General features: G+C 35.8%; 1 protein-coding gene and 1 long non-coding RNA gene across 15 annotated transcripts in view; one reads left to right on the forward strand and one right to left on the reverse strand.

Annotated features, from left to right (window-relative positions):
- Positions 1-12,823, reverse strand: part of LOC139977162 (uncharacterized) — a 293,518-nt gene that overhangs the window by 115,643 nt on the left and 165,052 nt on the right. The gene's annotated exons all lie outside the window — the stretch shown is intronic.
- The window catches only part of LOC139977218 (uncharacterized), a 262,539-nt gene that overhangs the window by 67,952 nt on the left and 181,764 nt on the right, over positions 1-12,823 (forward strand). The gene's annotated exons all lie outside the window — the stretch shown is intronic.

Below are 12,823 nucleotides of genomic sequence, written 5' to 3' on the forward strand. Positions count from 1 at the left end.
TCTAGAGCAAGGCTGCAGAAACTCAATACTACTGATGTGCTCATACTTTGATGCTCAGTGAATCAGATAAGAAAGTTATTTTAATACATTATTTAAGGTATATTTGTTAACAGACATTTCAATGTACACAATGTAATGTGCAAAAGTAATTACTGATCTATACTACTTTTCAGTATGACTCAAGGACAAACAATATGTATCCTTCATTGTGTACAGTTCTTTAAAGCCAATTCCAACAAACAAAATATCGTTAAAAGAGCACTAGCTATCTGCTCACTGAAAAAGACCTTTCAAACTTGATATGATTTCACAATTGTATAATATACAGTACTTTCAAGCAAACAATATCTTTGCAATCGTCCAATCTAAGCTTATTTGACTTTTGTAACTTGATTGTCAAATCACTAAGACACTTCCGGGCTACTAGTGGTATTACTGGTCACGTTTGCACAGAGCTCTCTAACCTTCAGATGCCTAACATCCTTTGTTTATTGCTTTACTGCCTATGCTTGCAAGCATTTCTGGAACCAGTAGTTCTATGGCGGGCCATCAGTCTCAAATCATGGGAGATCGACTTATACCGATTTAAATCGACATATACCAGTTTCCTTCGACATATACCAGTTTCCCTCGACTTATACCAGTTTCATTCTACATATCATCGATTTAAATCGACATATACCAGTTTCATTCAACATATCATCGATTTATTTTACTTATCATCGATTTAAATCGATGATAAGTAAAATAAATCGATGGTACTGTATGTCGAAGTAAACTGGTATATGTCGATTTAAATCGATGATATGTAGAATGAAACTGGTATATGTCAATTTAAATCGACATATCATCGATTTATTCTACATATCATCGATTTATTTTACTTATCATCGATTTAAATCGATGATATGTAAAATATATCGATGATATGTCGAATTAAATCGGTAGAAGTCAATTTCCGTGGACTTATACCAGTTTCTAGCGTCTCAAATTGACATACACCTATTTAAATCGACATATCATCCATTTAGCTCATTAACATATTCCAAATCCCGATTTCGGTGATGATTGACATGTGAAGATACATCACGTGTAGTCACCTGACAAGGCGGGCGAATAATTGAAAATAACACGAGCACAGTGGAATGCATGATTTGAGCTTGAATACTGTAACTGTTAAACCCCATGGGTATATATTTAGCTACATTAAAACGTAACCTTACAGTAGGCCTCACTGCAGAACAATATCATCTTTGTTTATGGTGTAACTGGGGTAGGTAATTGCATCTGTGTACGTACTGTGGGCCTATTGAGTTGCATGTGTATTCCTATACTATAGCGCCACGTGTTTGAAAAGACAAGCCCAGTTTGCATTGAGATAATTGCACGTCACTGACATATCAGTTTTTTCAGCCTTATTGTTACACCGAAATCTTTTGCAAGTAATTGTTCATAATTACCATTGATATAACCATGATGAACACCCTTGCTAGCTTCGCAATTTTGGAACTATTAAACTATTCGCCCGCCTTGTCAGGTGACTACACGTGATGTATCTCCACATGTCAATCATCACCGAAATCGGGATTTGGAATATGTTAATGAGCTAAATGGATGATATGTCGATTTAAATAGGTATATGTCAATTTGAGACGCTAGAAACTGGTATAAGTTCACGGAAATTGACTTCTACCGATTTAATTCGACATATCATCGATTTAAACTGGTAGATGTCGATTTCAATGGACATATCATCGATTTATTTTACATATCATCGATTTAAATTGATGATAAGTAAAATAAATCGATGATATGTAGATTGAAACTGGTATATGTCGATTTAAACTGACATATACCAGTTTCATTTTACATATCATTGATTTATATCGACATATACCAGTTTACTTCGACATATCATCGATTTAAATCGACATATACCAGTTTACTTCGACATATCATCGATTTAAATCGACATATACCAGTTTACTTCGACATATCATCGATTTATTTTACTTATCATCCATTTAAATCGATGATAAGTAAAATAAATCCATGATATGTAGAATAAATCGATGGTATGTCGATTTAAATCGACATATACCAGTTTCATTCTACATATCATCGATTTAAATCGACATATACCAGTTTACTTCGACATATCATCGATTTATTTTACTTATCATCGATTTAAATCGATGATAAGTAAAATAAATTGATGATATGTAGAATGAAACTGGTATATGTCGATTTAAATCGATGATATGTCAAAGTAAACTGGTATATGTCGATTTAAATCGATGATATGTAGAATGAAACTGGTATATGTCGAAGGAAACTGGTTTATGTCGATTTAAATCGGTATAAGTCGATCTCCCATGATTTGAGACTGATGGCCCGCCATATAGTTCAGGTGGTTACAGCAAAACTGTGGTTGACACCTAGATGTAACCTTCTATCAGATGAGATGTAACCACATATGATTAATGCATCAAATTAAGCCATAATTGCCTAATAATTTGTGGCTGAAATGCTTAAAGGTTAAAAAAAGTATTACCTAAATTGTAAACAATTCCATGTAAAACCAAGAGAAAATATTTCAAAAGCATTGCTCAAGCAATATTGCAGAAGAAGCAAAACACCATGATGCTGTCAAGCATTACAAAATATATCTAAATACATAGAGGTATTGAGTTGTATAGGGCTTTATTGTTAAGTGCACATAGTCTATTCTTTTGTGATGTTTTACAAATTTATGAAGGTTCTGGTCCTGTTGGATGTCATCTACAGTAAACATGCTTTAATGTGTATACAGGGGACTGTACTGTAGCCATTGTCTGTCATTTTCTAACAAAACTGATCTAGAATGTCCTCCAAGTTGTTTGGTGTATGTGCAAGGGCGATAGCCACAGTCTGTTCAAAAGCGTGAAATCTTAAACTGCACAATGCAGTTAGAATGTTGGAAATGATATACACATTTTGTATCTAACCCCTTACCTAAATAAATTATCCAATGGGTGGACAATACTGTGTCTGAGACCCCTCTTTCAGGGGGACATCAGACTCCCTCCCCCACGTCAAACTCTGGCTAGATGGCATTGCAAACTGCATGTGTAAAGTTTAAGAAACATTGCTGCTTGTTATACGACCAATCCCACTGGTTGGAGTCTTGAAATTTTTTGTGTTTCTAGGCATCACATACAAACACAGTAATACACCCACACAAATACACCTACAGTACTGTACAAGCAAACTTGAAATTTAATATAGGTTCCTGATGCTTTCAGCATAGGAACTGAATAAGACACCAAAATGGCAAACTACATTAAGGGTTTGATGAAATAACTGGTTGGGAATCCGAGACATTGCTTAAAATGACAAGACTTTCACATATTTTGTCCCTGCTGACCTCAAATGAGCTATGACCACGATCAAAAGATAAAGAGTGTACCTAATCAATTGAGGGATATTCATGTGCTAGACTACAGTGAGACCCATCCATGTTTCTCTTTCATACTGTATCATTTTTACAAGAATTTCCCATTTCTGACCTGTGACCTTCATGAAAGCAGGATTTATCTTATTACTAAACAAGAGCCCAAGGGCACTATGGTTCCTTGCTTATAAGGACTTTAGAAGCACTATCCTAAAATTGTTATTTCAGGGTTGAATGAACACACATAATATTATTGCCATAAATATCACAAATCAATGATTGGTCCTTTTGAGAATCTGTTGACTTTTGTTACATTTGTTTAAAATAGCTTTCAGAATCATCCTAACTGTACTTAATAACTTTGGTTGCACCGGAGTCACCCCATGGACATTTAAAATATGGCCACAAAAATTCAAATATTCAACTAAAAACTAATACAGGTCACTGGAGGCGCTATTCCAAGGTCATGTGAGGTCAACAGAGGTCCACCTCTCAAAACCACACAAAACCTTGACCTCTGATAACTTTGCGCATGAAGTTCGCACAGGGGTCAACCATGGACAATTTTGATCAGTTTGGAGATTGAGTTTTTGACCTATAATTGACCTTTGTTTACCTTGGATCACATGACTGTTATGTTTGGAAACGATCACTTAACCTATTCACAACTAGTCCCAAAAAGTCAACCATGTCAGACCCCATCAGTGGGAGTTTCACAAGTTATTGTCCCCCCAAAAAAAACATTTTGAGCCATAATTGACCTTTGGTGACCTTAGATTACATGATAACGGGTATTTAGAAAAATGTGCATCGACTCCATTCACAACTTGTCCCAATATATCAGCCATGTCAGACTTCTTCACTGGAAGTTATTGCAATAATTAGCATAACTGGGCAGTTTTTTGCCCATAGGTGACCTTGGATGACATATGTTATGTTTGGAATGATTGCTTGACCCCATTCACAACTAGTCCCAAAATATCAACAATGTCAGACTCTGTCAGTGGGAGTTTCACAAGTTATTGCCAAAAAAAACCATATTTAACCCATAATTGACCTTTGGTGACCTTGGATTACATAACAGTTATTTGGGCAAATGTGCACCTACTTCATTTACAACTGGCCCCAATATACAGTATCAGCCATTTTAGCCTTCGTAATTGGAAGTTGTTGCAAAATTGAGCAGAAGTGGGTAGATTTTTTGCCCATAAGCGACCTTGAATGACCTTGGATGACATGACTGTTTTTATTAAAAATGTTCCCCTCAATGATGTGCACTCCAATGTACACACACAATGTTATTGCTAAGAAGGTATCAAATCCAACCATTGGCACCTCATAACTTAAGAACCGGGTGTCCGATCAAAGCGGGAGTTACTTTTGTCTATAGAGCACACAGAGCTCTATATTGACAATGAGCATATTTTATTAAAAAAAACCTTAACCTCTGATAACTTTGCACCCGAAGGTCGCACAGGAGTCAATCCATGGACAATTTTGATCGGAAGACCATTTTAGAATATGGCCACAAAACTTGAAATAACCAAAGAAACTAATACAGGTCACCAGAGGTCAACATAAGGTCAAAGGTCACAAAGATGACTAATGGATTACAATAGCGTAACTCCCAACCTTGATGGACATTTTGTTCTCAAGTTATCGCAAAAATACTAGTTTTTGACCCCTAGTTGACCTTTGTTGACCTTGGATCACACGACTGTTATGTTTGAAAACGATCCCCTACCCCATTTACAACTAGTTCCAAAATAGCAAACATGTCGGACCCTGTCAATGGGAGTTATTGCTTTGTTCATTATTTTGTTTTTTGCCCCTAACTAACTTTTACAGGCACCGAAAACAATAGGCCCACCTTCTCACTACATATGGCGGATATAAATACCAAGTTTAAGTTATGTTCAACTTGTCCTTGTTGAGTTACAGTGTACCCAAGCAAGTGTTACAGACACACACTCACACACACACGCCAAGTCTACTACATAGGTTCCTTTTGCTAAAGCAAGGAAATAAAAACAATGTGATTCATTTCTACATGACATTCACCTGCTAAGTTTGACATCCATTCATATTTTCCTTGTTGGCCTACTATATTTAACTGGCTTGACATTGTGACTTCTGCTGACCTCAAATGACCCTCCACTACAAATATTAGAAATCATCCACTCAATATTGGTTATCCACATACTAGTAGTAGACAATCCATCCATTCATGTTTAATATTTTGAGATATCATGTATACCCTAGGGCTACTCAGGAATATGCTGCAGCCTTGGTCACATTACTGTACATGTAAACTGTACAGTTAAATGTGAGTAGAACATTGCAGCAGCTGATCGAACTCAAATGGTAAATGTAAGTGATGGTGCTGATCATACTGACTTTGTTTTAACATATTTTAGCCAGACAATAAAGCAGACCTTTAATTCCACTTATCTTGTCAAAAAGTTGAACTTTTCAACAAAGATACTGTTTATCCATATTCAGTGCTACCCATTGTGTAGCTAATGAGAGTACAGTATGTCAAATTGAATATTGTAGAACCAATAACATTTCACAATGTTAGTGTCTATAGTTTTGTCCCCTGTACAGCATACCTCTTCCCTTTCACTCTTTTTTTCCCATTTTTTCCTTATTGTTCTCTACATAGTTTCATGTTCACATAATCTCAGTGACTCTGTGATTATTAGCTACATTGTTTGCTTTAAAGAGGAGCACACTGTTCCCTTTGTGGTCTCTGGCAGGCTTTACCACAAGCTCTGTGATGCCTTGTTTGTTAGAGGAATTTTCTAGTGAAAATGGGATCCAGTCCTTCCTGTCATATCATCTTTTGTCTTTGTATTTCACTATTAAGCCTTGTCATATGATGAATTGTAGTTTTTGTGATAGAGTGCATGAAACATTGGCTCTTCCTGCCAGAAAATTTGAATCTATTAGGACCGACCTACATCAAGACGTGACGTCAGTGCATCACATTGGTCACACTCGATCAGATCTCACTCTTAAGCTCAAGGCCTTGATTCACTACACATGAATGTGTGCAGAATTTGCGTACGGCTATGAATACACTGTAATGATGTCACAGAGGCCTCTCTCCTCTGCTGGAAAGTTAAAAGTGATTCAAACAAGAGCCCAAGGGCACTGGGGTTCCTTGCGTAGGGGTATATGACAATACACATAATATTATCATAGCAAGATTGCACTTAAATAGTCCAAGTAATTGTGGTCCTACATGTACCCATAAAGTAACCAACACTATAGCCAACACTTTTGTGATCACAAATTGTGATCGGAGTTTTGATCGGAAGGCACTTTTGAGATCTGAATATGGCGTCGAAAATGTAAGAAATATAAGGTCACCTACAAGCGGGTCAAGAGATATGATAACATTGGTGACCTCAGATCACATGACCGTTCAGTTTGAAAATGTTCCACCACCCCATTCACAACTTGTCCCAAAATATCAATCGTGTCAGACCTTGGCACTGGGAGTTAATTGCATTAAATGTCTAAACATAAACTTTGACCGTGTATAACTTCACACAAAGGTCACCTGGGGTCAACCCATTGACATTTTTGATTGGTAAGACGTGATTATTGCATTAAAACTGTAAAATTTCAAACATTTTTTCTTTGCCCATTTTCTCCCCCCAAAATACTAGTTTTTTAACATTAATTGACCTTTGGTGACCTTGGATCACATGACCGTTAAGTTTGAAAATATTCCCCAATACCATTTGCAACTTGTCCCAAAATATCAACCGTGTCACACATTGGCACTGAGGGTTACTGCATTAAATGTCTGAAAATTAACTTTGACCTTGTTTAACTTCACACATGTGCAAAGCTCACCCGGGTGTTAACCCATTGACATTTTCGATCGGAAGGTACCTTTGATATCCAAATCTAGCATCAAAACCAAAAATTTTCTTTTTCACCCGTTATCTCCCAAAATAAGCACATTTTTTCTAATGTGACCTTTGACCTTTTGACCTTGGTTTCAGATGTAGTTTGATCTCCTGATTCCAAAAGTCAACACGACAAGTCTATACAGCCATCCTAACTCCGACAGAGAACTTTGACCCCATTGTAACTTCACACACAAAAGTCACACAGGGTCAACCTATTGACATTTATGATCAGAAGGTACCTTTGACATCTGAAAATAGCATCAAAACTGTAAAAATCCCCAAAACACTGAAAGGTCACCAGAGGTCAAATTGAGGTCAAGGGTCACCCAGATGCGGGTCGACAATTGGATTACACTGAAGCAACTCCCAACCCTAACGGACAATTCGTTCTCAAGTTAGAGCAAAAATACTTGTTTTTTAACATTAATTGACCTTTGGTGACCTCGGATCACATGAATGTTACATTTGAAAATGTTCTCCTAACCAGTTCACAACTTGTCCCAAAATATCAACCTTGTCGCACATTGGCACTGGGAGTTATTGCAGTTTGAATATTTTGGGTTTTTGGCCTCTAACTGACCTTGACCAGTGTACCCAAGCAAGTGTCACAGACGCACACACAGACACACACGCACAAACCTGACTACATAGGTTCCTTTTGCTAAAGCAAGGAACCAAAAATCTCACAAATAACAAATATCTGAACAACATTGAACATTTTATGAAAAAAAACTAGTTAGGGATCTCTGGAAAGTTTTAGCTCTCCAAAAGGTTGCTAACTTGCAACTTCAAAGGGAAATTTCCATCTAAACCCTTTTTTACTTTCAGCAACTTTAATTTTCCTGGCTTCAAGTGTAGCTTGCTAATGATAGCATCCCTGCAAACCCCTGAACGAAGTGACACAATGACGTCACCGTCTCTCTCCAATGTTCAATCATATTAGATTAAGTTATGCGCGAGGTTCAAAAATTTACTTCTCCTGAATCATAGGATGAAAACATCCCAAAACTAGGACTGTGGCGATGATAATATTATGGATTATTTTTTTCAGAGACCCAATAGACTGCCCTAAAGAATTCCTTTAAGTGTCAAAGGTTTCTCTGATGTTATGTTAAGAATTTGGTGGGAGACAGGTGTAGTTCCAAATCCAGTACTCATAGGTCAGGCTTTGTTTCATTCTTGTCATTAAGTCATAAGAGTTATTTCATGTTCTGTGTAATCTCTGGAGGAATAAGTTAAAGGTTTGGGAAGACAGTTTGCCTACTTCCTGAAAAATGTGTGACCAAGGTTTAAGTAAAATCTTGTCTAGTAGGGTGGGAAAAATAATTTCTCTCAAAGCTTCTTTGTTTTAAATTTCTAAAAAACACTTAGGTTTGCAAGCAACTCTACCATTCATCAAGACACTCCAAGCTGTCATGAACTGCAGTAGAGACAAGCTATAAGACTGTTAGAAATTAGTTACATTAATTTCAATACAGGTAAAGAGTTCATCTTTTAACTTTGCCCCAAACCCCTCAGGAGCCTAGTCAGTTTCATTGTGCATACCTTCTGTATATTACCTGTGAATGTATGCACTATGCAGGTTAGTTCTGTGATAGCAATGTGCACACAGAATACCAGCCCTTATTAAGTGTAATTTGGAATTAATTAGTATATTGATCTCCTATGATGGCAGAATGCACAAAGAATGTATTTATTATTTAGGAATTAATACCTGTAACAGCTATAGTGAGTCTACAGGTATGGTAATTTCTATGGTAATGTGTGTAAATTCTGTATCATTTTAACTGAACATTGTTTAATAGCTGTTTACAGGGTTGATCACTTATATGCCCTCAGCAATAATGTGTGTATGGTTATGTCCTAACCTACATTGAATTAATGTGAGAGAATTGAAAGTGCTTCAGGTTATTGGTCCAACATTGGGATATTTATTAGTTTTATTATGTATTGCTGTGATTATGTCGAGCATTACCCGTCACTATAATGCACTCATATTTATTGTTCAGTTAGTACTAAGTGTCGCCTATTCGAGCTATGTTTAGATCCCATGATGCAATGCTGCACTTTTACTAGTTGCCATGGTGACAGGATTTGCTGAACTTTCCATCAACTTCTGGGTTGAAAGAGTTGTAGTAATATATTTTAGTAGATAGGACTGGGGCTCTATTAAGGTTTTGTTAAAATGTTAGCAAGTATTAGCAGCCCTAATAGTCACTCTTAATTGGTACAGACTCCATCAGACTTGATAAAGCTGATATTCTATGTGATATAGTCTCTGCTTTGTAGCCTACTTTTAGTACAAGAGGTCGCTTAGGTGCATGCAGCCTAAACAAAGGTGTTTGTTGCCATGGCAACCTGTTGTCTAAGTCAAAAGTTGCAAATGGGCCGAAGTGGTTAGAGTGCTACTTGTTGTTGTTATTATTACTAGATGAGGGATTTCCCTGTTAGAGTTTACTGCAAAATTTCCCGCTCCCAAACTTGACAGTCATTTGTTGCTCTTAATTAGCTACAAAATTCATCATAAATTTAATTTTTCTTTCTTGACCTATAACTATGGGCTTCAGTTGGGTACAGGCCAATGTCTTGTCAGGAGTCATTATAGCTAAGTATTGTGTGTTCATGTACGGGTATTTTAAAGGGCATGTTTTCATGGACTGCAGGGACATAAGTTTTTCTGAGCAAGTTTTAAAGACTTTTTAAATCCTAGTTACAATACTGTATTAAGGGTCTCAACAGTTTTTATTATGAAAGAAAATTTCAGAGGATTTTGCCATTTATTTGCCCTGTACTGAATGCATGTGTTGCTATGAGAGGTTTTGCTACTTCAATCCTATTAAAATTTCTTCTCATTTTTTCACTATATAAATTCATATTGCCACAAAATAGCAATAAGTGTGCTCTTAGGAGATGTTTGTATGCACCAAGCCCAAATATGTTTCTATTGGAGGTCTAGAACTGGTCTACAGTTTTTGTAATTCAAGAAATTTGAGAGGAGTCTGGAATTATTCACACTGTACTGTATGTATGTGTTGCTATGAGAGGTTTTGCTTCAGCTTTCAATCCTATAAAAACTTTCTTCTCATTTTTGCTCTAAATTGATTGATATTGCCGCAAAATAGCAATAAGTGTGCTCTTAGGAGATATTCGTATGCAACAAACCCAAATATGTTTCTATTGGAGGTCTACGCAGTTTTTTATAATGCAAGAAATTTCAGAGGATTTTGAAAATTATTAGCCCTGTACTGTATGTATGTGTTGCTATGAGAGGTTTTGCTACTTCAATCCTTTTAAAATCTTCTTCTGTGATGTTCGTATGCAACGAACCTATATACCGAACCCAAATATGTTTCTATTGGAGGTCCACCCAGTTTTTATAATGCAAGAAATTTCAGAGGATTTTGAAAATTATTCGCCCTGTACTGTATGTATGTGTTGCTATGAGAAGTTTTGCTACTTCAATCCTATTAAAATTTTCTTCTCATTTTTTCTCTAAATTTATTCATATTGCCACAAAATAGCAATAAGTGTGCTCTTAGGAGATGTTCGTATGCAACGAACCTATATATGTTTCTATTGGAGGTCTACACAGTTTTTATAATGCAAGAAATTTCAGAGGATTTTGAAAATTATTCGCCCTGTACTGTATGTATGTGTTGCAATGAGAGGTTTTGTTACTTCAATCCTACACAATTTTTCTTCTCACTTTTGCTCTAAATTCATTCATATTGCCACAAAATAGCAATAAGTGTGCTCTTAGGAGATGTTCGTATGCAACGAACCTATATATGTTTCTATTGGAGATCTACACAGTTTTTATAATGCAAGAAATTTCAGAGGATTTTGAAAATTATTCGCCTTGTGCTGTATGTATGTGTTGCAATGGGAGGTTTTGTTACTTCAATCCTACACCATTTTTCTTCTCATTTTTGCTCTAAATTCATTCATATTGCCTTAAAATAGCAATAAGTGTGCTCTTAGGAGATGTTCGTATGCACCGAACCCAAATATGTTTCTATTGGAGGTCTAATGTATGTGTTGCTATGAGAAGTTTTGCTACTTCAATCCTATTAAAATATTCTTCTCATTTTCTCTCTAAATTTATTCATATTGTCACAAAATAGCAATAAGTGTGTTCTTAGGAGATGTTCGTATGCAACGAACCTATATATGTTTCTATTGGAGGTCTACACAGTTTTTATAATGCAAGAAATTTCAGAGGATTTTAAATAATTATTCGCCCTGTACTGTATGTATGTGTTGCTATGAGAGGTTTTGCTACTTCAGTCCTATTAAAATATTCTTCTCATTTTTGCTCTAAATTCATTCATATTGCCCTAAAAAAGCAATATGTGTGCTCTTAGCAGATGTTCGTATGCAACGAACCTATATATGTTTCTATTAGAGGTCTACACAGTTTCTTATAATGCAAGATATTTCAGAGGATTTTGGAATTTATTTGCCCTGTACTGTATGTATGTGTTGCTATGAGAGGTTTTGCTACTTCAATCTTATTAAAATTTTCTTCTAATTTTTTCTCTAAATTCATTCATATTGCCACAAAATAGCAATAAGTTTGCTCTTAGGAGATGTTCGTATGCAACAAACCTAGGCTATATATGTTTCTATTGGAGGTCTACACAGTTTTTTATAATGCAAGAAATTTCAGAGGATTTTGAAAATTATTCGCCCTGTACTGTATGTATGTGTTTCTATGAGAGGTTTTGTTACTTCAATCCTATTAAAATTTTCTTCTCATTTTTTCTCTAAATCCATTCATATTGCCTTAAAACAGCAATAAGTGTGCTATTAGGAGATGTTCGTATGCACCGAACCCAAATATATTTGTATTGGAGGTCTACACAGCTTTTTATACTGCAAGTAATTTCAGAGATTTTGAATATTATTCGCCCTGTGCTGTACGTATGTAGTTGCTATGAGGTTTTGCTACTTAAATCCTATGAACATTTTCTTCTCATTTTTTCTCTAAATCCATTCATATTGCCACAAAATAGCAATAAGTGTGCTCTTAGGAGATGTTCGTATGCACCGAACCCAATTATGTTTCTATTGGAGGTCTACACAGTTTTTTATAATGCAAGATATTTCAGAGGATTTTGAAATTTATTTGTCCTGTACTGTATGTATGTGTTGCTATGAGAGGTTTTGCTGCTTCAATCCTATTAAAATTTTAGTCCCAAATTTCATATTATTTCCAAGACTCGCAAAAACAGTACATATAAACGTAATCTGCAAAAGTGTTCGCAGTCACTGATACCTAACTTGGTAGTTTTTCTAGCCTATTTTCAGTATTCTAGATGTAAAATAAAATTCCTATGTTTTCTTTTTTACACTATCCTACTGTACTTACTGTGCTGTATACATCCAGTGATCCTGCTACTGTTGCTGCAAACATAAACCTGTTTACATAGTTTATCCTGATTCTAACCAACAAATCATGAAT

This window comes from Apostichopus japonicus, chromosome 12, assembly GCF_037975245.1.
Source record: "Apostichopus japonicus isolate 1M-3 chromosome 12, ASM3797524v1, whole genome shotgun sequence".
NCBI lineage: Eukaryota > Metazoa > Echinodermata > Holothuroidea > Aspidochirotida > Stichopodidae > Apostichopus > Apostichopus japonicus.